Raw genomic sequence first — 26,294 nt, forward strand, 5'->3', positions numbered from 1 at the left:
TAAGATGTTTTTTTTTACATCCTTGGCTGGCTTTATAGTCATTCTGCTTAAGTATGATGCATATTAGCAGTGATACGCTCATGTTTTTGATCAAGCGATGATTTATTTCTTTAGTCAATGAATCTCATCCACTTCTTCTTCTCAGCACTGTCCTTTACACTCACTTTCTTCCTTCCTGTGGTCGGAAAAACTAATCTAATGCTATCGAATAAGACCAGATGGTTTTTTTTGGTTCATACAGGGTTCACTCACTACGTTTCTATGCAATAAATTAAGTTAAATAGTTTGGTTTCCTGTACATGTGAACTCCCAGTGTCCATGCACTCTCTCTAATGCGACATAAGACGTGTGCCTCCTGTCCACTGGGGGGCGTTTATTTTATTTTAGTGCTGATAAATGTATTGATTATCCGGTCGACTATGACGTCACACCAAAACAAGATATTAAGATTAAGATTAAAGTACCAATGATTGTCACACACACACTAGATGTGGTGAAATTTGTCCTCTGCATTTGACCCATCCCCTTGGGGAGCAGTGGGCAGCAGCGGCGCCACGCCCGGGAATCATTTTGGTGATTTAACCCCCAACTCCAACCCTTGATGCTGAGTGCCAAGCAGGGAGGGAAACGGGTCCCATTTTTATAGTCTTTGGTATGACTCGGCTGGGATTTGAACTCCAACCTACCGATCTCATCTTTAGCCCTAAAGGCCAGTTCTTGCTGTGTTTGATGTTCACTGTAATATTGGCACAGATTACGAATATTCTGTCTCTAATAGCTCTGCTGATGTTAAATAGCAGACTGCATCAAGACAAACATGACACTACCAAGAAGGTCTCGAAGTTGCTGGACTGGAGGATGTGGGTCTGAAGCAAAGACTGGTGGGGGAGACCCAGAGAGTGGTTTTGAAGGAATTTTTGGACGGCGATTGGAAAGAAAACTTTGGAATGTTTTGAAGTTTATTCAATAAGCTCTGTGGACTGATGGAAGGAGTTTTAAGTTTGAAGGAAAATACAGTTTGTGCCTGCTTCAGATGGAGGTTGCTAACTTCCAACTTGCTATTTGTTGTGAACAAACTTGCCAGTTATGTGGAATACAGAGTTCTTGCTGACCAGTTGCCAAATGCAGCGTGAAGAGCTTTGTGTACGCTTTCTTCTTTGCCTTGTAAAATTCCTGCTTCATTCTCTTACGCATGAAGCCAGTATCGTACATTTCCTTCGCTACCTTTTTATATAAATCTCGGTTTCTTTTTTTCTCCCATCAATGCACTTTAAAATGTTACATTCTTTTCATTTCTAAAGCAAATAAACACTTTGGTTTTAATTCCAATTGTTGCCTTGAATGGGATCTGCTTCCCGGTTATAATCTGTGCGTTGAGACTGGCTTCTGCGTCAGCACACCCCTACTCGAGAAATCAGATTTTTAATCGCTTAGTCTATTTGTGTTAGTCCGCCTTTTGAAAAACCGAACACGATCAGATTAAGGTGCTTCCATGGGTTGTATGATGCTTATTAAGAGCCGAACTATTTGACAAATCTGACTAATTTAGTGCATGGAATAGTACTGACTAGGGTTGGGTATCGTTTGAATTCGAACGACTCCGATTCCGATTCCGATTCTTTGTTTCGATTCCGATTCCTGACGATTCTCGGTTCCGATTCTTCTTGTACCATGCCGGGATCAATGTGTTTGACAGGTAGTCCCTGAAAGGTGGTATGTATTTTGGGTTGAGAGTTTTCACCATATCCCTGCAAACATAAACAAACATGTAATGTTGCTGTTACTGTTTAGCCCAGTATCAATTAGCTTAGCTCTAACGTTATTGCTTAACTAACCTAAATGTTGGAGATTCCACCTCTGAAAAGGGATGCAGTCTTTTGACTATGTGTGCAGTGACCTTTCTGTGGCACTCTTCCGTCTGTGGCACCGACATCTTCCCCATTGCCGCTACGGTGAACGGAGTACGCTGAGCACATCGCGGAGCCTGGCTAGCAGGTTGTAAATTGTCTATGAAAAAATACGCGGGCTAATTTGTTAGCTGCCTCGACGTTGGCGCAAAACACATTATTTATTGCATATATATTGTTTTACTTACCGGATTTGGACTGCAATGCAGTCACCGAGGTGCATGACTGGGCTTCGAAGCCAGTGGAAGAGGCACAGGAGGACGGTCGACGCAGCGCGTCGAAGACGGGACACGCATTTATTTGTACTCGGAGGTGCTTCATCATGTTCGATGTGCACCCTCCTAAGCACGAAACAGTCCTGTCGCACGTGTTACATTACGCCGATATTTCATTTTTTTTAGTAAAATAAAGCCACACTTCGACCGCCGACGCCCGCTATCCATGCTTGACTGACTCGCTCGGCTACATAGGCTCGGCTATGCTAACACTTCCGGCGGTGGGCGCTTCTTCGTTGGTGTTTAGCGGCTTCTTCTTCCGGTCGGCGGACTTATTCTTTTTTTCCGGTCGGCGGACTGGGTATCGAAACTAGGAATCGAAATTTTAACTTTTGAACGATTCCAGGAGAATCGGAAAGTTAGTCCCGGTTCCAATCGATACTCGGTACTCGATACCCAACCCTAATACTGACTGTGGTATTTGCGGGAGTGCATTATTTTGCTTGCAATTTAAAGCATAACAATTAGCTAATAGACAGCTTTTATCTAAAAATTCTCTTAAATGGGGTCACTTTTAAGTTGAAGTACTACTGTAGGTATGAATGATGATTCTCCAACCACCCATACCGTACCACACAGTTTTCAACAAAAATGTGCTGGAAAGTTGACAATGAAAACATGGAAAAAGAATCTCACTGGACTAAATGATGCTGGGGAGAAACAGAAATAGAGTAGTATTGTACATTTTTTGAATATATATTCCTTCTTTTTAGAGTTTGAAAAAGTGGAACACGCTTTCAAAGGCGCTTAGCTGTGGTGAGATTTAACATCCCCAACGTAGTTATTATTGATCTTAGGGACTGATCTACTAAAAATTTGCGTGAACTAAAACATGCACGCACATTTGATCTACTAAACATGTGCAATGTGTATTGCGTCTGTTAAGTGAGCAGATCAAGGAGAGCAATCGATTTAGCGTGTCTGTCTTCATGAATATGCATAATATGTGAATATCACAATGCCCACAACACTGGGAGTTGAAGATACATCATATTATACAGCACGTTTAATGTGATTTATCAACACTGATCACCGTATTGCAAGCCCTATTTTGCGTTTTATTTATTATTGTTTTTTGTTATTGTAAGACCACTGAACAGAGTAGGATGACACAACAGCCGCCATAAATGATAAATAAACAATTGGAATATAGAGGAGACTGTTTATTTGCATCACAAATGAAAACAACAGAACATTTTGAAGTGCATCGATGGTAGGAAAAAAAAGAAACAAAGATTTATTTAAGAAGGTAGCTCAGGAAATGTAAAATGCCGGCGTAATTCGGACTCATGAACGAAATACGAATGAGATGAAAAAGAACGAAGCAGTTATATTACAAGACAAATAATAAAGTGAAGTGAATTATATTTATATAGTGTTTTTCTCTAGTTACTCAAAACGCTTTACATAGTGAAACCCATTATCTAAGTTACATTTAAACCAGTGAGGGTGGCACGGAGAGCAGGTGGGTAAAGCATCTTGCCCGAAGACACAAAGGCAGTGACATTGATAGCGGACGCGGGATTGAACCTCTAACCCTTAAGTTGCTGGCACGTCCGCTCTGCCAACCGAGCCACACCGCCCTATAAAGTGTACACAAACCTCTTCGCACTGCATTTGTTCACTCCAAACTGACTAACAATAAGTCTCTATTCCACACAAATGGCAAAATTGTCCAGAACAATAGCAAGCTTCATCTTGAACAATATCAGTCGCGGCACGAACGGTCTTTTCCTTCGATTTTAAAACTCATTCCATCAATCCACAGAAACTTTTGAATGAACTCAGAGACATTCAAACGTTTTATTTCCATGATTCTCCGTCCGAAAATGTCTTCGAAAAAACACTTCCATCGGCCTTTCTTTGCTTCAAACATTAATTTGCCACGATACATTCTTGGTAGTAGCGTCATGTTCGTAGTGCAATCCAAGATCATTTCTTGATGCTGTCTGCTATTTAACATTAGCATAACCATTAGAGACAGATCCGCAATTGCCTAGTGTGACGTCTTAGGTCAACCGGTAAAGCAATGCATTAATACAACCTAAAAGGAAATAGGCTCCCCCCAGTGTACGGGAGGCGCATGTCATTTAACCAATAGTCACATTAGAGAGTGTGCATGGACACTTGCCATCACACGTAGGTGTGGAAAAAATAAATAAATAAATCGAACTATTTGAGAAATCAGACTGATTTAATGCATGGAAATGTAGGGAGTGTCGAGAGGGCCACTTGAAACAGCGACTAAACTATGAAGCTCAAGCTAACAAGAACAATCCATACACCAATAACACATCTCATCTGCTTGTGTTGTTGAAAAACGACATCCTCGATGTAACATTATTGTACTAACATTGGTTGCAACTTGAGAGGCGCTTTCTTTTTTTTTTTTTAACAGCATCAAGTTAGTTGCCTCTTTTCTCGTCAAGCTGAGAACAACAGCACAGCACACTTCCCCCCCTTCACAATAATAGCGCGGTGCACCACACTGATCACAGTACTGCAACCACTCTCTTGCATTTGATTTATTATTATTTTATCAATTTTATTTTTAAAGATGTTTCTATAGTGCGTTCAAAGACCACTGAACAGAGTAGAATGACACAACAGCCGCCTTAAATGATAAATAATTAATAACAGATTTTATTTGTGATGCACTTTTCATTTAAATACATCTTAAAGTGCTACTGTACAAACCAATATTTTAAAATAAAAGCTTAACCATAAAAACATATAACATACTCAGACTGAAACACTGTCAATGAAGCATAAAACACACAAAATATGCAAAATAGTGGGTGTTCTAAAAGTGTGTCTATGTATTTTAGTTATTTAAAAAATAACACGTTCAAAATATGTTTTTGTCCGTATAAGTACTTACTTTCTGAGCACATTCAACAGTACTGTGATCATTTTGGTCATGATAATAGTAATATGACATTTTCATAACATTACCTCCCTATTAATGAGATATGTGTTTTAGATATTACACACTTTCCTTTGTCACCTATAACACACATGTGGATGTTTTGTTCAGCTAGTTTTGCATATTTTTAGATTGTTTTTAGCATTCTAATGTACAAAATGCATCAGGGTGGCCCCCCTCATCCTTCAATTTTTCTGAATGTGCATAGAAAAAGTTTGGACACTCCTCAATTAAGAAATGCATGTGTATTTTGAAAAGCTGGCTTCTACCCAACTCAATGTTTTGCCCCATTGGTACTATGGGTGAAACATTCACTATCATCTTTGAGCAAATGGATGACTTATGGGTTGATTTGGAGCCATTAAACACTAAAGAGAATCAATATATTTCCTATATGGACAAACTTCTTGCAACATGCATTTTCTTGCACTGGATCATTCCAGCGTAATGTCAATGTTAGTGCTTGCGTGTCCCAGAGTGCAACTTTGGCATGTTAAAAAGAAGATTCAGTTGTAAGTTACATTAGAGGAGCGCTCTATATTGGCTAGAAATGGTGTCACAGAATCTGCGATGAGGTGGCGACTTGTCCAGGGTGTACCCCACCTTCCGCCCGAATGCAGCTGAGATAGGCTCCAGCACCCCCCGCGACCCCAAAAGGGACAAGCGGTAGGAAATGGATGGATGGATGGGTGTCACAGATTATAGTTGTGTGCTGCGTGTTCCACAACATAGCAAAACGCCACATGTTGGAGCATGATGCCATGGATGTGCAGTATGAAAACAGCGGTATGCACCACTTTTGCAATTGTTACCAATTGCACATGCATGTTCAATACATAACCCTAAACACACCCATTCATACCTTGTGCATTTTTTAAAGTTTAAATTAGATTCAGGTGTCTGCTTCCTCACATTCAGGCCTAAAATGATTTGGCATGCAAGTGCACTTCATTAAGCTGTGAATATTAGGCAAATATGTATTTTGAATTCTGCGCTTTGTTATTGGCTACAAAATAGTTGTACAGTGTGAGCTTCAAGTTCCTTGGATAGGAGGTACAGTAGTTGCACACAGCACACATTTTCATAACATGGTCACTACTGCCTAGTTTCTCTTGTTATATTCTTATTTTTACTGTTATATTTTTATTCTTATTGTTGCTTTTTATTTGTATTGTTATTGTTATATTTTCTATTTTATTACCGTTTATACCCCCCTTATTTACTTTTTCCTTTTTTAAATTCGATCTCAATTCTGTACACTGCTGCTGGAATTGTAATTTTCCTGAGGGAACTCTCTATCTATCTATCTATCTATCTATCTATCTATCTATCTATCTATCTATCTATCTATCTATCTATCTATCTATCTATCTATCTATCTATCTATCTATCTATCTATCTATCTATCTATCTATCTATCTATCTATCTATCTATCTATCTATCTATCTATCTATCTATCTATCCGTCTATCTATCTATCTGTCTGTCTGTCTGTCTGTCTGTCTGTCTGTCTGTCTGTCTGTCTGTCTGTCTGTCTGTCTGTCTGTCTGTCTGTCTGTCTGTCTGTCTGTCTGTCTATCTATCTATCTATCTATCTATCTATCTATCTATCTATCTATCTATCTATCTATCTATCTATCTATCTATCTATCTATCTATCTATCTATCTATCTATCTATCTATCTATCTATCTATCTATCTATCTATCTATCTATCTATCTATCTATCTATCTATCTATCTATCTATCTATCTAGCAATGGGTATTAAATACCAGAGGTCTGGTTGCACTGTTCCTATTCTGTTGTCCTCCATTCTGTTGTCCTCCATTAAGACTAATCATGTATTAGCCAGTGTCCTGCGCCTTCAGTTTTTAAGTGCTCTCCACCGTTAACCTCCCTCCACCGACCCCAAACCTCCTCGGATTCCCCCACCAAGGATAGTTTTACAAATAATTGCATTGGCTTTATTTAACTTAAACTTAAATTAGGTTTGTGTTATTCAACTTGTTCCAAACTATAACCCCTTTGCAACTTCAAATGACAAAATGAGTGCATACTGGGCCAAAATCTGAACGTTACAAGACAGTGGCAGGAATTCCCAGTATGAAGTTGTCACAGATACATATAGTTCTTGCAGTAATGCCTGCACTAAAAGGAACTCTGAAGGGTGGAACTATCTTACTTTAAGCATTGAGACCTTGGGAGCTATTGTTGACAGAAGCTGCTTCATGTTCTATTGTGGACAACTCACTTGGGACTTTCTCATAGACTATTGTGGGAGCCAGCCTCCCATTTCCTATTTGAGCCAGAGACACCCGGTGCCTTGGCATCTGATTTGTCAGCCAAAAATTCCATTATACCCTTGTCCCCCTCACCTTTCCATGCTCTGGGACCATTGAAGCCTAACTCCCCATCCTCTGGCTTTCCCCCCTTTTCTCTGCACATTCCTAAAGCAACATTCAAGTGTGGAAGAGACTGTGCTTTTGCCAATGGATTGATGAGTGGGCAGCATGCCCATTGCAAGGCTTCTTTGATGAAGCTCTTTACAGATCGTGTTTCTGCCACCTGTCATTCAGCTTAGGAGGTAGTAAAGTGTGTGTATGTGCGTGTTTGTGTTAGAGAACGGGTGTATGTGGGGGTAGGGGATTGGGCAGGGGCTTTAGGGGGGTTGTGTTCCGGCAGTAATGAGTTTCACATTGTAGCTTTTTCTAAACATACCAACGCCATGTTTCAGCAAAAATGACAAGAAAACATGATCTAAGATCTCTAGGTATACACTATATAAAATCATGTCTTTTCAGCAAAGACATTTTATAATATAGCTGATGGATGACTCATTGGTTTTTTCAAACACATTCAACTGATTCCTTCTGGTGTCTGCTGGCATTTTATTTGAATGGTGTTAGTTTTTTAATGTAGGAGCTATATTATTATAATATACTGTATCAAGAAACATTTCTTGCATTTCCTTGTGTCACAGCGCACCTTGAGGGTGCTAAAAATAACTTCTGTTGACTAGATCATGCTTTATTATAATCAGAAAAGGTAGTACATATTATATTGTGTGCTCCATGTCAACAACATGACAAAATACCACAGGTTTGACTATATGATGCCATAAATGTGGAGGGAAATGAGTGTTTCCATGGTAAGAGCCGGTATTGCCGCAGAATCATCATTTAAATAGGAGGGCCTGCACCACTTTTGCACTTTTTTAAAATATACGATTCACTGAAAGCGACAAGCAGTAGAAAATGGATGGATGGATGGATTTTATAATTCATTATTTGCACTTGTTCTCAATTGTATCTTACCACCGTGGCCTTACGCCATTTAATAGCGAACACTACACACACTTGTATAGTTTTCACACATTATTTAGTACTTGTTAATTGGATCTTAGTAGACAAGGCTAGGGCTGGACAATTAATCAAAATAACATTTTGGTTTCGATTATGGCTTCTCAAGATTATGAAAAAAAATGTAAAAAATAATAACATGATTAATGGGCCGCGCAACGTGCATGCAGATTCTCACACAACGCTAATATAAAATAGTAATCACTAAATTGATCAAAAAAGTTAGGCCAAATGATTTCTGCGTTCATAAAACCGTGGACAGACTTTACAGATTTGTCCAGAAAAACTAAATCCGCTGACAAGCGCAAAATAATATCAGCAAAATTTACATAAATGTAAGTGAAATGTTGTCATTGGGAGGAGAAGGTACAATTGTTTGGCAAATGAATGTGTCCAGTTGCGCTCATTTATCCCCGAAACACTCACACCAGTCCTGAACTAAACAAAGTGTCTAAACTATGAAGCTCATGTTAACAAGAACAATCCATACACCAACAACACATCTCATCTGCTTGTGTTGTTGAAAAACGACATCATCGATGTACGATTAATGCATGGACAAACAGTGGTCGCAACTTGAGAGGAGCTTTCCTTTTTTTTTAACAGCATCAAGTGAGTTGCCTCTTTTCTCGTCAAGCTGAGAACAGCAGCACTGCACAGTTCCCCCTTCACAATAATAGCACGCCACATCCGGTTTGACTGCACTAACAAAATAAAGGTTTCAAAAAAGTACTTTAAACAAGCATAAGGTACTTAAAGCACTTATTGATACATTTACAAAATTATTATGCTTCAGCTTGGACCTAAAATACTGGTCAAAGTTGTCCAAGGATGTATTGCACCAATTATTTATTTGCTTATTTGCATTTAGTTAACAAACATTTTATTAAATTTTATTTTACACAAAAAGCACACACTCTATGGTGGTAAAGAAAAAAAAACAGAATTAAAAACAAAAGGAAAAAAATGAATTTTATTGTTTTTATATTGCTATTTGTATTTAAATGTACTTCTATTATTATTTTACTTGTTGTGGTTTACTCGTTACTATTTTATATCCTTTTTTTTTTTTTTTTTTACTATATTTAAAGGTGAGTTTTGGTGTTACAATAAATACTCATGTTTTCAAAATAATGAATAATCGTGATTACAATATCTATAAAAAATAATCATGATTATTATTTTTGCCATAATCGTCCAGCCCTGTAGTGTACATATAAGACATAAACAAGACATATAGTACAGTAATATAGATTCACACACAAACACATTTATTCATCTTCATCTTCGAGATTATCAGCTCCACATGATATTGATAAGCCTTTGACGTGAGCAATGTTCAATAACAAGGGGGGGCATGCAATGCTAACAACACACAATGTTGACAACATGGCTAATGGTCGCAGCAGCAACTGTCAAGTTGTTCAAGTTTTTACAGAGCAACTTACGCCCGTGGTTTCAGCACATCAAAGCCCCGTTGTAAAAGTATTTTCACGAATTGGACTTGTTGTTGTGGGCATTTTTATGTTAAAGAATGCATTTATAAGCTTGTAAACAGTCTTGATGCTCTGACTATGAACATATTCTATTTATTGATGATTAATGCTACTGTCAAGTGTTAGCTTTCAAACAATGCCATGATTGACACATCAATGTATCAGTATGCTGGTCCCTGACTCTTTTTGTATTTTTGACAAAAGCCCATTCGTTGTTTGAATCGTTAATGTTTGGCTGACATTCTTGTCATTACGTGGACATATCTTTATTGATATTGAGCAATGAACATAGCTTCACAAACTCAACCCAGCAGTCCCCAAAAGGTTGATGTGTTTGAGGCCCAGTTTACAATAAGATTATCCAGGATAAATCCCACCTAACCTTATCCTTGTCCATTCACACACAATGGTCGTTTAAGACCCCCTCCCCGCCTCCGTCTGCCGGCACAATGCGACCTAATAAGCATGCGTGGAAAATGCGCATGTCACAGTCACCTCCAGTGTTGCTTTGTGTGCAAGTTCTTAAATTTAACTTATCTGAACAATATCCAGTGTTGTGGTATTTCAATTAACTGGAATCCAGTGTGCTGTGGGGCCCTATTGTAGTGAATCACACCTGAGCCATCATAAATTAATCAAATCTTTATTGGACACGAAAGTACACAATGTGACAAAGAACATTTGACAACAATCAATCTAGGGACCTAGATATCTGGTCAGGACACTCTTCACTCTTTTGCCTTCACCTTCATTGTCCATTCCTTTTTGGTGACTTTATATACTCTGGACCTAGACGTTGAGTCTGCCACATACATGTCGGACAATAACTGATACAGTCTGCTTTACCAGTCCAAATGCATTCAATGTTTTCCGTAGTATTCACTCGACGACCAGGTAATACAAAGCACACGCTACCTTTTTTATCACATCCACGGGAGCTCGCATTCTCATTGACTCTCCTTCGACAAATGGACAAAGTTTTCCGGTAAGTAGAATCACAGCTGACCTCGACATTCGAAAGTTCTCTTGCCGTCTGAGAAGTGTTGTATCCGAAATAGCTGCAATTGCTTTCTCTTAAGGTATTCATGTGTGATTTCCACAAGCGTCTGTACATGTAGAAGAAGGAGAAACACGGGCATGTCTGGATGACTCGCCTCCATATTTCTCCAGTGGTTAGCTCAGAGTTACGGAACCGCTTTATTATGAAGCTGGCTGTGGCGCGTTCTTTCTGACGTCACTTCCGGTGTGGGGCGCGGTCTTTCTGCCGTCACTTCCTCTCCGAACTCACTTTGTAAATGATCAATGAGTCCATACAAATCTAAGAGCCGGAGATTCAAGAAATACACAGCGCACTTACCCGTGTGAAAATTGTGGCTGAAACGGGGCTTATGCTAAATTATTATTCGTTTAAGGGGTTATCTGGCTTAGTGTAGACATAGCCTAAACCTGCACCTTTGAACCTCTGGCAATCTTGATCCTCTTGGTGGTTGAAGAATTGTTTGCAGAACAGGCAGTCTTTGACAAACAGCATCCAAAACAATGATACACTCTTTTTGACCTTGCAAAAAATGTAGGGTTACGGTTATGGTTTTCATTATTAATGTCACCGTGTGATACCACATTTTCCTCCATTGTATTTACTACCTCTATGAGAAAATCCAGCTATATCTTTTCCTCCTTCACCACACTCTTTACCCTACCAGCTCTAATTGTAATTATGTTGATTTAACTTGGACACATGCGGCTCCCCTCCCTGCCATCTGAATGGAAGCTTATTAGTTTATCGTTTTATATTTATTTTCCCCCATTTCTCAGGGTCCCTGTCGGCATTTCCAATTACTCTTGTCGTACGGCTGTAATTGCCTCCATGCTAATGGCTGCTAGACAATCGTGCTAAATGAGGTGAGGCCAAGAGGCTAGGAGCCTGACTTCATTAAAAGCTAATGGGATTTTATAAGGGGGACTGAAGACCCAGCTCATCAAAAACAGGAAGATAGAAGAAAACAAAACAGATGGAAGGGGAAGAGCAGAATCACCACTATTCTAACTAACTCTTTCTTTTAAAAGCTACTATTTTTAGAGAAATGCAATGCTACTTCTGAAAGATTGCTCTGTGATTTCCTAATAAAAGTTAGGTATATACAAGATTCTTCCAGCTTTCAAACCAACATTAAATGTAGCAATTATGTGTTTTGTGCTCTTGGAAAACGCCTCAAGTAAATTATTGGCACATTAACAACTCTAAACAGAGTGGATGAGCTTCTCCAAGCCCTCCCACATTTTCACACTTCTTTCGATTATAGAGAAGCTGTGATGGGTGCAAAGATTGGATGAATGGATGTGAAGACTTCTGCATACCAAGACGCATGTGTTGTAGACCAACAAGTACTACCAGAAACATGACAAGTAACCCATCATGAAGTAATTTTAACTGTTGGTTCAATGATGAAATGTTGAAATTTTATTATACTCTTGTGTGAAGTCTGGGTTAGCCGTCTACTGCACAGAGGGGTCAGAATATGAAAAACCCAGCTTTCTTGCCTAATGGCAGCTGTTTTTGTTTGTTTTTTGTCCTCATTAGTGCTGAAAAAGAAAGCTCAAAGCATGGAGGTGTGAGGAGATAGCTATAAAACCATTTTGCCTTTTTCTAAACCAGCCGCTTGAAATTTGCCCTGACTTGTGACATTTACCAACCTGTGATGTTAGTGGATATACTGGGTATAATTGTTTTGCTGGGAGGCCTCTGTGTGAGTCCACTTTTTTTATTTTCCCTCTAAACAATTGTAGTCCAAACAAAAATATGTCGACCGTGCGACTAAATGACCGAAAATGCTCTTTTACAGGTTGTATAACCCAGCACAGGTCATACAGCCTGGCTATAAACCTTACTCGGTCAAAAGACAGTATACAGAAGGATTTACCCAAAACTACATTTAATCGAGGAAACAGTTCCTTCAATATATTGTTGCATGGATATACGTAGTCGTTTCAAATAAGGATGCAGACATTTTAATACCATGTAGCCTTTACTATACGTAGCTTTATATCACTGAAGACGTAGCAAGACACAGCTAATCAACTAACCTTTGAAATGCTTTGACCTCCTCGGTTCTGAAAGTTCTTCTTCGTTTTCCTCTCGTAGCTGGTCTGACTCTGGCTCGTTCTTGTAAGGTTGGATGCTAAAATCATACGCTGTTGCTATTTGTAATAAAAAGTAGCGTTTAGTTCTAACTTATGGTATCATTTGTACTGGGAAGTCGAAATTTCCAAGGTCCTAGTTGAAAATTTTAACTAGAATGACCACCGAGGTCGGATTTCCTACTAGGAAAGTGTCACGGTTGGTAAAGCTGGTGGACCCAAATGCAGAAAAGACAAGCTGAATGAAACTTCAAGGGTTATTGATAAAACCAGAGGGAAAGGAGGGAGCTCGTAGTCCTTGGTTTTGCGGTCCAGGAGAGCAGACTGAGGCTAGCAGGCTGTGGTTAGCAGGCTGTGGCTAGCAGGCTGAGGCTAGCAGGCTGAGGCTAGCAGGCTGTGGCTAGCAGGCTGAGGCAGGCACACACGGCAGGTAGGGAACTGAAGGCAGAGGAAAACAGGAGTAAGATGAGGAGCCAAAAACACACCTTTTCGGGGTCTGCCTTCACCTCACCACTCTCAATGATGAACCCGAGGAACGTTGTGGACTGAACATGGAACTCACATTTTTCTGCTTTGATGTAGAGCTTGTTCTCAAGAAGGCGCTGGAGCACTTGTCTGACATGAACCATATGTTCCTCCAGGTTGCGGGAGAAAATCAGGATATCATCCAGGTACACAAAGACAGAGGGGTTAATCAGGTCTTGGAGGACATCGTTCACCAGAGCTTGTAAAACTGCTGGGGCATTTGTCAAGGCATAGGGCATAACCAAGTATTCGAAATGACCAAGGGGAGTCTTAAAAGCTGTTTTCCATTCGTCACCAGCTCGGATTCGAACCAAATGGTAAGCATTGCGAAGGTCTAACTTGGAAAACACAGTCACTCCTTGGAGGGGTTCAAAGGCAGATGCCAACAAAGACAGTGGGTACTTGTTTTGAATGATGATATTATTCAACCCTTGAAAATCTATACAGGGACGTAGAATGCCATCTTTCTTACCCACGAAGAAAAAACCTGCACCGAGTGGGGAAGATGAGGGTCGAATAATGCCTGCAGCCAATGAGTCGTGGATGTACTTTTCCATCGCCTCTCTCTCAGGGCGGGACAGGTTGTATAAACGACGGTAAGGCAGGGGAGCTCCTGAAAGCAGGTCAATGGCACAGTCATAAGTGTGGTGCGGAGGGAAAGACAGTGCGTGTTGCTTGCTGAAGGCCTCTTCTAAGTCATGGTAGACAGGGGGAACCTTGGACAGATCTGGGGGCTCTGCGACAACTGGAGAGACTGTGTCCTCAGCAGGGGAGCGGGCAGACCGCAGGCAGGTGGAGAGACACTAGGAGCTCCAGCTCACCACTTTTGCTGCAGCCCAGTCAATGTGAGGATTGTGAAGTCTTAACCAGGGCTGACCAAGGACTACAGGAGCATGAGGAGAAGAGATTATGTGGAATTTGATTTGTTCAAGATGATTACCGGAAACAAGGAGGTGCACAGGTTCGGATCGGTGAGCGACATGGGCAAGGAGTCGACCAGTCAGGGAATTGGCTTGCAGGGGTGAGGGAAGTGGCTTGATGACAATGCCCACTTGGGAAGCAACGTCAGCATCCAAGAAGTTCTCATCCTCCCCCGAGTGCACCAGAGCAAAGAGAGACAAGGACTGGGATTGCCACCGGAGAGTAGCAGAAAACTGCATTCGGCATAGGGACTTAGGGGAGGAGACAGCCTGGCTCACCAGAACCCCCACTGATACTGGTGAGCCTGCTCTTTCGACCGCATAGAACAGGTGGCAAGGAAATGGCCAGGTTGACCACAATAGAGACACATCCCTGCCCTCCTCCTGCGGAGGCGCTCTTCAGGTGTAAGGTAAGCCCGGCCCACCTGCATGGGCTCCTCAACAGGGGAACTGGAGGTTGAGGCTGTGCGCCTTGGCAAGTTGGGCTCGGCTGGCCTGGGTCTAAAGCTGGGGGGTTCCGATGACCTGCAAGGAACGGGGGGTCAGCTTGCCACTGGGCCATCTGGTCAGAGATGTTGATAGCTGCTGTAATTGCTTCGTCTAGGGACAGCTGCTCATTTCTCAGAGCAATCTCCCTTCCAATGACCCGATTAAGCCCATTCTGGAAAGCAGTGAGAAGGTCCTGGTCATTCCAGCCAGACTCCACAGCTAGTCACAGGCAATTTCTCTTACTGAGCTTCTCCCTTGACAAAGTCACAACAACTGCTGACCTGCTTGCTGCTCTTGTATGGGGTGGTCGTAGACCCGCTTCAGTTCTGCAAAGTGCAGCAAAGGACTGGACTGCAAGGGATCCTTGCTCGCGAAGGGCATTGAAATAACTCAAAGTGGGCCCCTGTAGCAGGTTGGCTACATAAGCGATCCTGGCTGCCTTACGGCCAAAGCGAGAGGGCTGAGCATCAAAAGTAAGCTGGATCTGAGTTAAAAATTAACGACAGGTGCTAGGATTACCAGAGTACTTATCAGGCGGGGAGATGTGTGGCTCTGCAGCAGGGACGGCAGGTGGTACAGGTGGTTCGGGCTGTGGTTGAGTTTGTTGATTGATGAGAGTGGTGAGCTGGGTGGAAACGCGTGACATCTGGTCAATAAGTTTCTGTAGTGTTGATCCTTGTTTTCCAAACACTGTCCTTGATTGGCAAGGGCCTCCCACACACGGTCAAAATCTGCTGGGTCCAGTATAAGGGCCAGATCGTTCTTTCACGGTTGGTAAAACTGGTGTACCCAAATGCAGAAAACACTAGCTGAATTAAAGTTTAAGGGTTATTATTGATAAAACCAGAGGGAAAGGAGGGAGCTCGTAGTCCTTGGCTTTGCTTTCCAGGAGAGCAGACTGAGGCTAGCAGGCTGTGGCTAGCAGGCTGTGGCAGGCACACATGGCAGGTAGGGAACTGAAGGCAGAGGAAAACAGGGGTAAGATGAGGAGCCAAAAACACAAAAATGGCAGATTCGTAAGATTATCAAAAGTGCTAGAATTCTAGGACAAACTGGCGAGAAGCGTTACCACGTGTAGCAAGGTGAACGATCTGGCGATCGCGCCGAGTGAAGTCCAAACATTTGTAGGCTGCAGGTGATGAGTTGATGGCAGGCAGGTGAGTGATTAGGGTGCTGGGGTCAGCTGTGCCAGGCTGAGAGCTGGAGCCAAGCCTACGTCCAAAACACGCCCACTCTCCCAAAGACACACACAGAGACAAACACATAAACACAGACAGAGACTGTGACAGGAAGGTCCTCACCACCCCTGAGTTAGCTTCAACGATGGCTACTCTGAGTGTAATCAATAATAGAAGCTTCTGTAATAACTGTCATTGGCATTTGGTGAATTTTTTTCAGCCGTATACGATGTAATTATTGGACGTTTATATATGGTAATGCAGGCCTCGAATTTTAACTTTTTAAGGTCAATGCAAGTGTTGCCTTAAAGGAGGGCTCATATTTTAGGGCACCAAGGCAAGTTAAAAGGGCACAAAGGCAAACCTTTTTTTTTTCCCCGAACGGGACAAGCGGTAGAAAATGGATGGATGGATGGATATATATATATATATATATATATATATATATATATATATATATATATATATATATAAGAATGTTGAAAGATGGCACCTGATGGCCATAAGACAAAAATAGTGTTCATGTATGAACACTAGGGCTGCCAATTATGGCCAAAGTAATAATTAAGATTATTGTTATCAATATTGAAATCATTGTTAGGTAAAGCAGTGTTGGGGTGTGAACGTAATACCATCATGTAATTTTTTAATGTCTAATAAAAAGGTTATAGATAAACGTTATCCATATATTTAAACACAAATATTAGTTTTTTTTATTCTTTAATAATATGAACTTGTCAGCTTTTTGTCATTACACAAGACTTTTATCTCTATTTTTACATTTTGATATAGGGAGTTTTTTTATTTTATTTTATTTTATTTTTTTAAGTTATGTATGTGCATGTAGATGCTGTATCGGGACAGATCCATTAAGAGTTTGAGCAGAAATATGTCATATAGGAATTAACTATACACAATAAAACATTAACAAAATGCTGTGTCACATGAATGTTTTTTTAAGTAATACCTTTGTGACATGAAAAAAACACAAGTAATGTAAAAAAACTTGGCATTTACTTTTTGATATCAAAAGAAAACACAAAGCAGTTTGGCTAATGAAGATGAAGTCTAATAAACAAACTTTGTTCTTCTCCAACAACGCCTCCTTTTGGTTCAGTGCAACAGTTTGGCCAACAAAAATAAAGAGTGACACCTCACACATCGAATACACAATCTACAACAGCTTTCGTTCAGCTCGATGAGATGACAAAACATTTTAGCTCGTATTGATGTTATTGGAACACCGACAAAAAGTTAGCAGTTAAATAAAGGAAGAGTGAGCATCTCAGTAAACAAACTAAATACTTTATAAACAAGTTGTGACAACGTTCCCGACACATCGCCTGCTGCATGTTTCCTCACGTCAATACCTCTTAGTCACAGCAGCTGAAGGACGCTGTATTGGGAAATTAAACTAATTTTTCTCCTTCGCTGTATACTTTTAGTGTGGGGACAAGTGCGTCTGTCTCCAATATTGTACACACCTGTCTCCATCTAAACACAGCAGTGCGCTCTTAAGTGTACGCCGGGAAGCGAGGGAAAATGATGTTGAACCAAGCGCTTGGCTCCGTTTACTCCGAGGGAAAATCTCCCGAGCAAAGACTGTGTAGTTAGTCCGCCATGTAGGGTTGTCCCGGTACAGGTACAAAAATGTATTTTGATACTTTTCTAAATATAGGGAACCACAAAAAAATGGCATTATTGACTTTATTTTAACAAAAAATCTTACGGTACATTAAACATATGTTTCTTATTGCAATCGAAGAACAATTTTGGCCTGAAATAAAATAGTCAACATACCAGACAACTTGTCTTTTAGTAGTAAGTAAACAAGCAAAGACTCCTAATTAGTCTGCTGACGTATGCAGTAACATATTGTGTCATGAGGGACAAACAGCGAGAGACGTTTGCACAGTGCCTGTGTTTTTAAAGATGTAAATCTCTGTTGTTTTACGGTTCTCTTATGTATTTTAAAATGTATGTCTTAATGTATTATTTTTGAAACTGCTCTGTGACATGTGCTGTTGACCTCTTGGCCAGGTCACCCTTGTGAAAGAGATCTTGATCTCAATGGGTTTTCTTATCTGGTTAAATAAAGGTTCTAACATTTCTCATTCTATTATTTTGTCAAAATTATGAGGGACAAGCTGTAAAAATGGATTATTAATCCACTTGTTCATTTGCTGGTAATATGTGGTTATTTTCCGTTTCAACATGTTCTGTCTACACTTTTGTTAAAATATAATAATCACTTATTCTTCTGTCGTTTGGATACCTTACATTAGTTTTGGATGATACAACAAATTTAGATATCGATCCCCATACCAAGTAGTTACAAGATCATACATTAGTCATATTCAAAGTCATCATGTGTCCAGGAACATATTTCCCGAGTTTATAAACATAAAAAGTAAAAAAAGATTTTGTAACGATAAAAAATAACGATGTAATCATAGTAGTATCGACTAGTGGCCTAGTGGTTAGAGTGTCCGCCCTGAGATCGGTAGGTTGTGAGTTCAAACCCCGGCCGAGTCATACCAAAGACTATAAAAAATGGGACCCATTACCTCCCTGCTTGACACTCAGCATCAAGGGTTGGAATTGGGGGTTAAATCACCAAAAATGATTCCCGGGCGCAGTGATGCCGGTGAGCTACGGTGTGTAGTAAAGCATGTTTAGCTATTCCTCGTACTTTATTTGTCGTCATGCAGGCGAGGATTAGTCATTTAGAAGTAGCTAAAACACTGCCGACAGCGGATGGATTTTAGCTGCTAGCTAGCTAGCCATGTCTTAAAGGACCTCTTTCTGAGGGCGTTTCAGTGTTATAGCTTCATCGTTATCTTTAGTTTTTAAGCCAAAATGCGTTTCTGTCTACACACCGTGTCTGCTTGTAAGTAATCTGTGATTGTGCGCTGCCGAACATGCTCTTCTGCTTGTAAAACCAGCAATGTCATGACGTGACGACGCGCCGGCATGCCCTTTAAAAAAAAAAAGACAGAAAAAAATTGGGGAACCGGTACTTTTCAAACAGAATATAGTGCTGTTTTTGATTCATTAGTGCCGCAATACTATACAAGTACTGGTATACCGTACAACCCTACCGCCATGATTATAAAGCCAAACAACGCTAGTGCGCAGGTGCCTGACTTTGGGTTGCCTAAAATGCGGGTTTTTGGTAATTAAAAAATTAGACGTTATTACTAACCATCTGTAATTATATCGCAAATCATCATTATACCGTTTACTGTTACATCCCTAGTCTATTAACAAGTAAAAAGTCAAGGGCGTTCACGACAAGTTCTTGCCACCGATGTTGGTCAATTTTTTAGGGCATTACGAAAAATAACGAGGGTGGTCTCGGCAGTTGCCACGGTTGCTGTAATTAAATCAGAGCCCTGCTAATGTTATTGTTTTTTAAAAAACAATTTTTTTCAGTTTTTTGTATGTTTCACATCGTTAGCAATTAAGGTTGCAGAAAGATCACATATTTTCCAGAAGTTTTTTATATTCAGATTTTGTGGTAATGGCCATCTTGATTTGTGACCTCCTAAATGGAACGCTCATTACTCTGTGATGTCATCCTCAGCTCTGACTTTCAACCTCCGAGGTTAAAAAAACACAGCAATATAATTTTTGGTACACATGTTTACTGCTCTGCGATGAGGTGGCGACTTGTCCAGGGCATACTTGCCAACCTTGAGACCTCCGGGGGGTGTATATTTTAGTGTCGAGGAAGAGTTAGTGCTGCAAGGGGTTCTGGGTATTTGTTCTGTTGTGTTTATGTTGTGTTACGGTGCAAATGTTCTCCCGAAATGTGTTTGTCATTCTTGTTTGGTGTGGGTTCACAGTGTGGCGCATATTTGTAACAGTGTTAAAGTTGTTTATACGGCTACCCTCAGTGTGACCTGTATGGCTGTTGATCAAGTATGCTTTGCATTCACTTATGTGTGTGTAAAAGCTGCATATATTATGCAACTGGGTCGGAAGTAAGTGTATGGAGGAAAAGCGGACGTGGTGACAGGTTGTAGAGGACGCTAAAGGCAGTGCCTTTAAGGCACGCCCCCAACATTGTCGTCCGGGTGGAAATCGGGAGAATAGTTGCCCCGGAAAAATTTCGGGAGGGGCACTGAAATTTGGGAGTCTCCCGGGAAAATCATGAGGGTTGGCAAGTATGGTCCAGGGTGTACCCCGCCTTCCGCCCGAATGCAGCTGAGATAGGCTCCAGCACCCCCCGCGACCCCAAAAGGGACAAGCGGTAGAAAATGGATGGAGGGATGGATGTTTACTGCTAAAACTACAAACGTGGTTTGCGTGCCGCAGACACAGTCGCAGCCAGCTGGAGGGGGCATGACTTGGAAGGGATTCATTTGCATATAATAACAGGTCATTTTCAGAGACACCCTGATAAATGAAGCTGGGTCTTAAAAGCAATTTTGACCAAAACACCACCATTGCATGTTATGTAGACCAGGGGTTCATAGCAGTTTTGATCCCGGGGCTCAACTTTTACACTCAAATATTAACACTGAAGTAGTATTCTAACCTACTTGCAGTTTATTACGATAAACCTAAACCATGTGTTAATGACAAATATTATTGTCAAGGTAGGTCAGACTGATTACAAAAATAAATACTAATCAAAGATACTGCAAAAGAAGGGACTCATAAACACTGATTAAAAATAAATTGTGCTAAACAGTGCTATATATATACATTCTAACTACATTAATAATATATACTAATAACATATATGTTTCTTAACTGTGCATCCATCCATCTTCTTCCGCTTATCCGAGGTCGGGTCGCGGTGGCAGCAGCCTAAGCAGGGAAGCCCAGACTTCCCTCTCCCCAGCCACTTCGTCCAGCTTTTCCTGGGGGATCCCGAGGCGTTCCCAGGCCAGCCGGGAGACATAGTCTTCCCAACGTGTCCTGGGTCTTCCCCTTGGCCTCCTACCGGTCGGACGTGCCCTAAACACCTCCCTAGGGAGGCGTTCGGGTGGCATCCTGACCAAATGCCCGAACCACCTCATCTGGCTCCTCTCGATGTGGAGGAGCAGCGGCTTTACTTTGAGCTCCTCCCGGATGACAGAGCTTCTCACCCTATCTCTAAGGGAGAGCCCGCCACCCGGCGGAGGAAACTCATTTCGGCCGCTTGTACCCGTGATCTTGTCCTTTCGGTCATAACCCAAAGCTCTTGACCATAGGTGAGGATGGGAACGTAGATCGACGGTAAATTGAGAGCTTTGCCTTCCGGCTCAGCTCCTTCTTCACCACAACGGATCGATACAGCGTCCGCATTACTGAAGACACCGCACCGATCCGCCTGTCGATCTCACGATCCACTCTTCCCTCACTCGTGAACAAGACTCCTAGATACTTGAACTCCTCCACTTGGGGCAGGGTCTCCTCCGCAACCCGGAGATGGCACTCCACCCTTTTCCGGGCGAGAACTATGGACTCAGACTTGGAGGTGCTGATTCTCATCCAAGTCGCTTCACACTCAGCTGCGGACCGATCCAGTGAGAGCTGCAGATACTGGCCAGATGAAGCCATCAGGACCACATCATCTGCAAAAAGCAGAGACCTAATCCTGCAGCCACCAAACCGGATCCCCTCAACGCCTTGACTGCGCCTAGAAATTCTGTTCATAAAAGTTATGAACAGAATCGGTGACAAAGGGCAGCCTTGGCGGAGTCCAACCCTCACTGGAATCGTGTCCGACTTACTGCCGGAAATGCGGACCAAGCTCTGACACTGATCATACAGGGAGCGGACCGCCACAATCAGACAGTCCGATACCCCATACTCTCTGAGCACTCCCCACAGGACTTCCCGAGGGACACGGTCGAATGCCTTCTCCAAGTCCACAAAGCACATGTAGACTGGTTGGGCAAACTCCCATGCACCCTCAAGGACCCTGCCGAGAGTATAGAGCTGGTCCACAGTTCCACGACCAGGACAAAAACCACCCTGTTCCTCCTGAATCCGAGGTTCGACTATCCGGCGTAGCCTCCTCTTCAGTACATCTGAATAGACCTTACCGGGAAGGCTGAGGAGTGTGATCCCACGATAGTTAGAACACACCCTTTGGTTCCCCTTCTTAAAGAGAAGAACCACCACCCCGGTCTGCCAATCCAGAGGTACCGCTGCAGAGTCTTGTCAACCAAGACAGCCCCACAGCATCCAGAGCCTTAAGGAACTCCGGGCGGATCTCATCTAGCCCCGGGGCCTTGCCACCTAGGAGCTTTTTAACTACCTCAGCAACCTCAGCCCCAGTAATAGGAGAGCCCACCACAGATTCCCCATGGACTGCTTCCTCATAGGAAGAAGTGTTGGTGTGATTGAGGAGGTCTTCGAAGTATTCCCTCCACCGATCCACAACATCCGTAGTCGAGGTAAGCAGAACACCATCCTCAACATATGCGGTGTTGATAGTGCACTGCTTCCCCTTCCTGAGGCGGCTGATGGTGGTCCAGAATCGCTTCGAAGCCGTCCGGAAGTCGTTTTCAATGGCTTCCCCGAACTCCTCCCATGTCCGAGTTTTTGCCTGTTTCTTAACTGAACTATCTAAATACAATTACATTGGAAATGAAAATACAGCTTCACAACTTTATTGATACTTTTTGTGCTTAAGAAACTTCTCTATGGCTTTAGCTCCAGATTTCTTCTAATTGTTTGATAATGTCATTAATGCCACAAGCGCTGGAAAAGTGTATTACAACTGAGTACCGCTGCAGCCCATACGGAACACGGCTGAGAAACAAATATTTGGCAGTCCTTTAGGGGCGAACACGACCCAACAATGGGCTTTGGCCCTATGGTTACGGAACATTGATGCAAACGAAGTGTTTTCGATTTCATAAGACAAACTAGTAGAAAAACACTTTGAAGAATGTACAGAACACAAATTGTCCTTAGGCTCCATGGAAAATGACAATCAGAAAGTATTGTTTTCATTTTTTACATTTTTGATTCTTCCACAAAATCCTCCAAAAAGGTTCTTCATCCAGGCTGCTAATCAAGCCTTCAGTGTAGTAAGTAATGGTTCCCCCTGATCTGTCTGACCTTGAAATTCACTGAGCCATTCATCTCAGTGAAATGGTTGTGTTCCCTTTGGATTTAAGTGTCATTGTGAAGTTTCAAGATGAGTTACCCCATACTTTAATTTGCTACACCATCTTAACGTTGACATGGCTTGTCTGCTGTTGGTTTCAGCTCAGTGCTCTTTTGGGCTCTTGCAGATGAGAAACCTGCCAAATTCTATTACACGCTGAATAAACCAACGCATTCACCTGTGAGCCGAATGGATGCTGGAGTCAGATGGGTAATGGATAGTGTTAGGTGGCTGTATTATAACTATAGCCTCCACTTGGGTTAATTCCCTGGAAGTTAGGAGGACAAGTAATAGTGCTTAACCCCCTTTAGATAGGGGTAAAATAAATGGGTCTGCTCTTCAAATTACATTAACTTACGTGTTCAAGCTCATGAAACTGCAGTATGTCAGTAACCTAGTTGTGTTTAATTAGATTGTTGGTTGGAGCAAGCTTTAGTTGGCCCAGTGGCACAATAAAAAATGAAGTTAGGCCATGTCCACACGAACACTTTAAAAAACAATCAATAGAACGTTAAAACAATCTCCATCCACACAAGTGTAGTTTCAAAACATTCTGTGTCCACATGCAAACACATTCACCTGCTGTCATGCACATTGTGTCCAATCAGAAGCCTGGAAAAGCAGCCACAGTTGACTTTGTGGCATTATGTCTCTGTTAATGTGATAATATAATATTAATTGTCATAATTAATTGTCATAATTAATTGCCGTTATATGATATAAATGATATACATTTGGGTGACGATAGAGCTTTTATTACTATTATTATATCTTGATAATGCATGTTGATGACACATTATAGCTGTGTCCCGAATATTTGGCATGGACAAGCGAACGAATGGGTCCTCAACGCAATATAGCGTTCTCGCTTGAGAGCTAGCAGCTAACGTCCCTCCACAGTGTAATGCCACTTCGAAGTCAATAATCATCGCTTCCATGGCGGCAAATAAAGTATGTTTTTTACAGGTATCACTGGGGGATGAGGAATAGCTAAACATGCTCCACCATCTCAAATACGTGTGACGCTGGGGAACATGCTTTATTAGTATCATGCAATATCATGCTTCAAACTTTTGTAAAGTTGTGTACTGCTAAAACATGCTCATTGTAGCCATTAATCCTGACCTCTTCATTTTGATTTGAAAAAAAAAATCAGCACAAATAGTTTTCTTCATTTTTGTTTTGTATGTTAAAGTGTTTTATATATTGTGCTCCTAATTTAATGTTGCTGTTCCATTTGATTTTTTAAATTATTTATTGTCTTTATTTAATTCTATTTTTTAGCATCAAATGGTGAAGCTGGGATAGGCTCCAGCCCCCCACTAACCCGATAGACAAGCAGTAGAAAATGGATGGATAGATGGATGGTTCTACTCAGTCAATTAAAGATTTAGTTTTTGCATTTCAGGCAAATTAATGCACTTTAAATCTTGTCTGTTAAAGACTAAAAAACAATGCTAATTAAGTTATTTTTTGTTGTAAGTTGTTTTTTAAAATGTTATGAAGGATACAATGTAATGCAGAGGTGTACTGATAACAATGTTATTGACAAATGATACTATTTCATAGTCACGGCGGAGAGTGGGGGGAGTGAAATGATTTCTTCTTCCTGGGGGGAAGGTCGTAACAGAAAATAATTGAGAAGCACTGCCACAGGGGGACACAATAAGCCATGCTAGCCAGCAAGCTAGCACTCTTGAATGTAAACATAAATGGGTTGATCGACACAAATTAGGGCTGGACGATTATTGCAAAAATAATAATCACAGCTATTTTGATTGATATTGTAATCACAATTAATTACACAATTATTCATTAATTTGAAAACATGAGTTCATATTGTACCAGCAAAACTCAACTTTAAATATAGTTTAAAACAAACCTGGATATAAATTACCGTAATTTCCGGACTATAAGCCGCTACTTTTTCCCCTCGTTCTGGTCCCTGCGGCTTATACAAGGGTGCGGCTTATTTGTGGCCTGTTCTTCTCCGACACCGACGAAGAGGATTTCGGTGGTTTTAGTACGCAGGAGGAAGACGATGACACATTGATTAAAGACTGACTTTTCATATACCGGTAGGCTGGTTATTTTGATAACGTACAGGCGAGCACTTTGTATTACTTTGCACCGTTGTATTATTTGTACTCTGCACGAATGCTGTTCGCCATGTCAAAGATGTGAAAGTTTGATTGAATGATTGAAAGATTTATTGTTAATAAATGGGACGCTTTGCGTTCCCAAACAGTCATCTCTGTCCCGACAATCCCCTCCGTGGTAGCAGGAACCCCTATATACTATGGTAATTACACATCAAAACCCTGCGGCTTATAGTCGGGTGCGGCTTATATATGGAGCAATCTGTATTTTCCCCTAAATTTAGCTGGTGCGGCTTATAGTCAGGTGCGGCTTGTAGTCCGGAAATCAACGACAACAAATACAATAATATTAATAGCAATAAGAATACATTTAGTTAAACACAATAGCAATACATACAATTACAACCGTATTTTTCGGACTATAAGTCGCAGTTTTTTTCATAGTTTGGCCGGGGGTGCGACTTATACTCAGGAGCCACTTATGTGTGAAATTATTAACACATTACCGTAAATATAAAATAATATTATTTAGCTCATTCACGTAAGAGACTAGACGTATAAGATTTAATCGGATTTAGCGATTAGGAGTGACAGATTGTTTGGTAAATGTATAGCATGTTCTATATGTTATAGTTATTTGAATGACTCTTACCATAATATGTTACATTAACATACCAGGCACGTTCTCAGTTGGTTATTTATGCGTCATATAACAACACATTATTCAGCGTGTTGTTCACTATTCTTTATTTATTTTAAATTGCCTTTCAAATGTCTATTCGTGGTGACATTCCCCCCAAAAATGCGACTTATACTCCAGTGCGACTTATATATGTTTTTTCCCTTCTTTATTATGCATTTTCGGCCG

The 26,294-nt window shown here is 41.2% G+C and overlaps 1 protein-coding gene across 1 annotated transcript in view; it reads left to right on the forward strand.

Annotated features, from left to right (window-relative positions):
- Positions 1–26,294, forward strand: part of LOC133649921 (uncharacterized) — a 334,795-nt gene that overhangs the window by 97,194 nt on the left and 211,307 nt on the right. The gene's annotated exons all lie outside the window — the stretch shown is intronic.

Source organism: Entelurus aequoreus, linkage group LG05 (assembly GCF_033978785.1).
Source record: "Entelurus aequoreus isolate RoL-2023_Sb linkage group LG05, RoL_Eaeq_v1.1, whole genome shotgun sequence".
NCBI classification, from domain to species: domain Eukaryota; kingdom Metazoa; phylum Chordata; class Actinopteri; order Syngnathiformes; family Syngnathidae; genus Entelurus; species Entelurus aequoreus.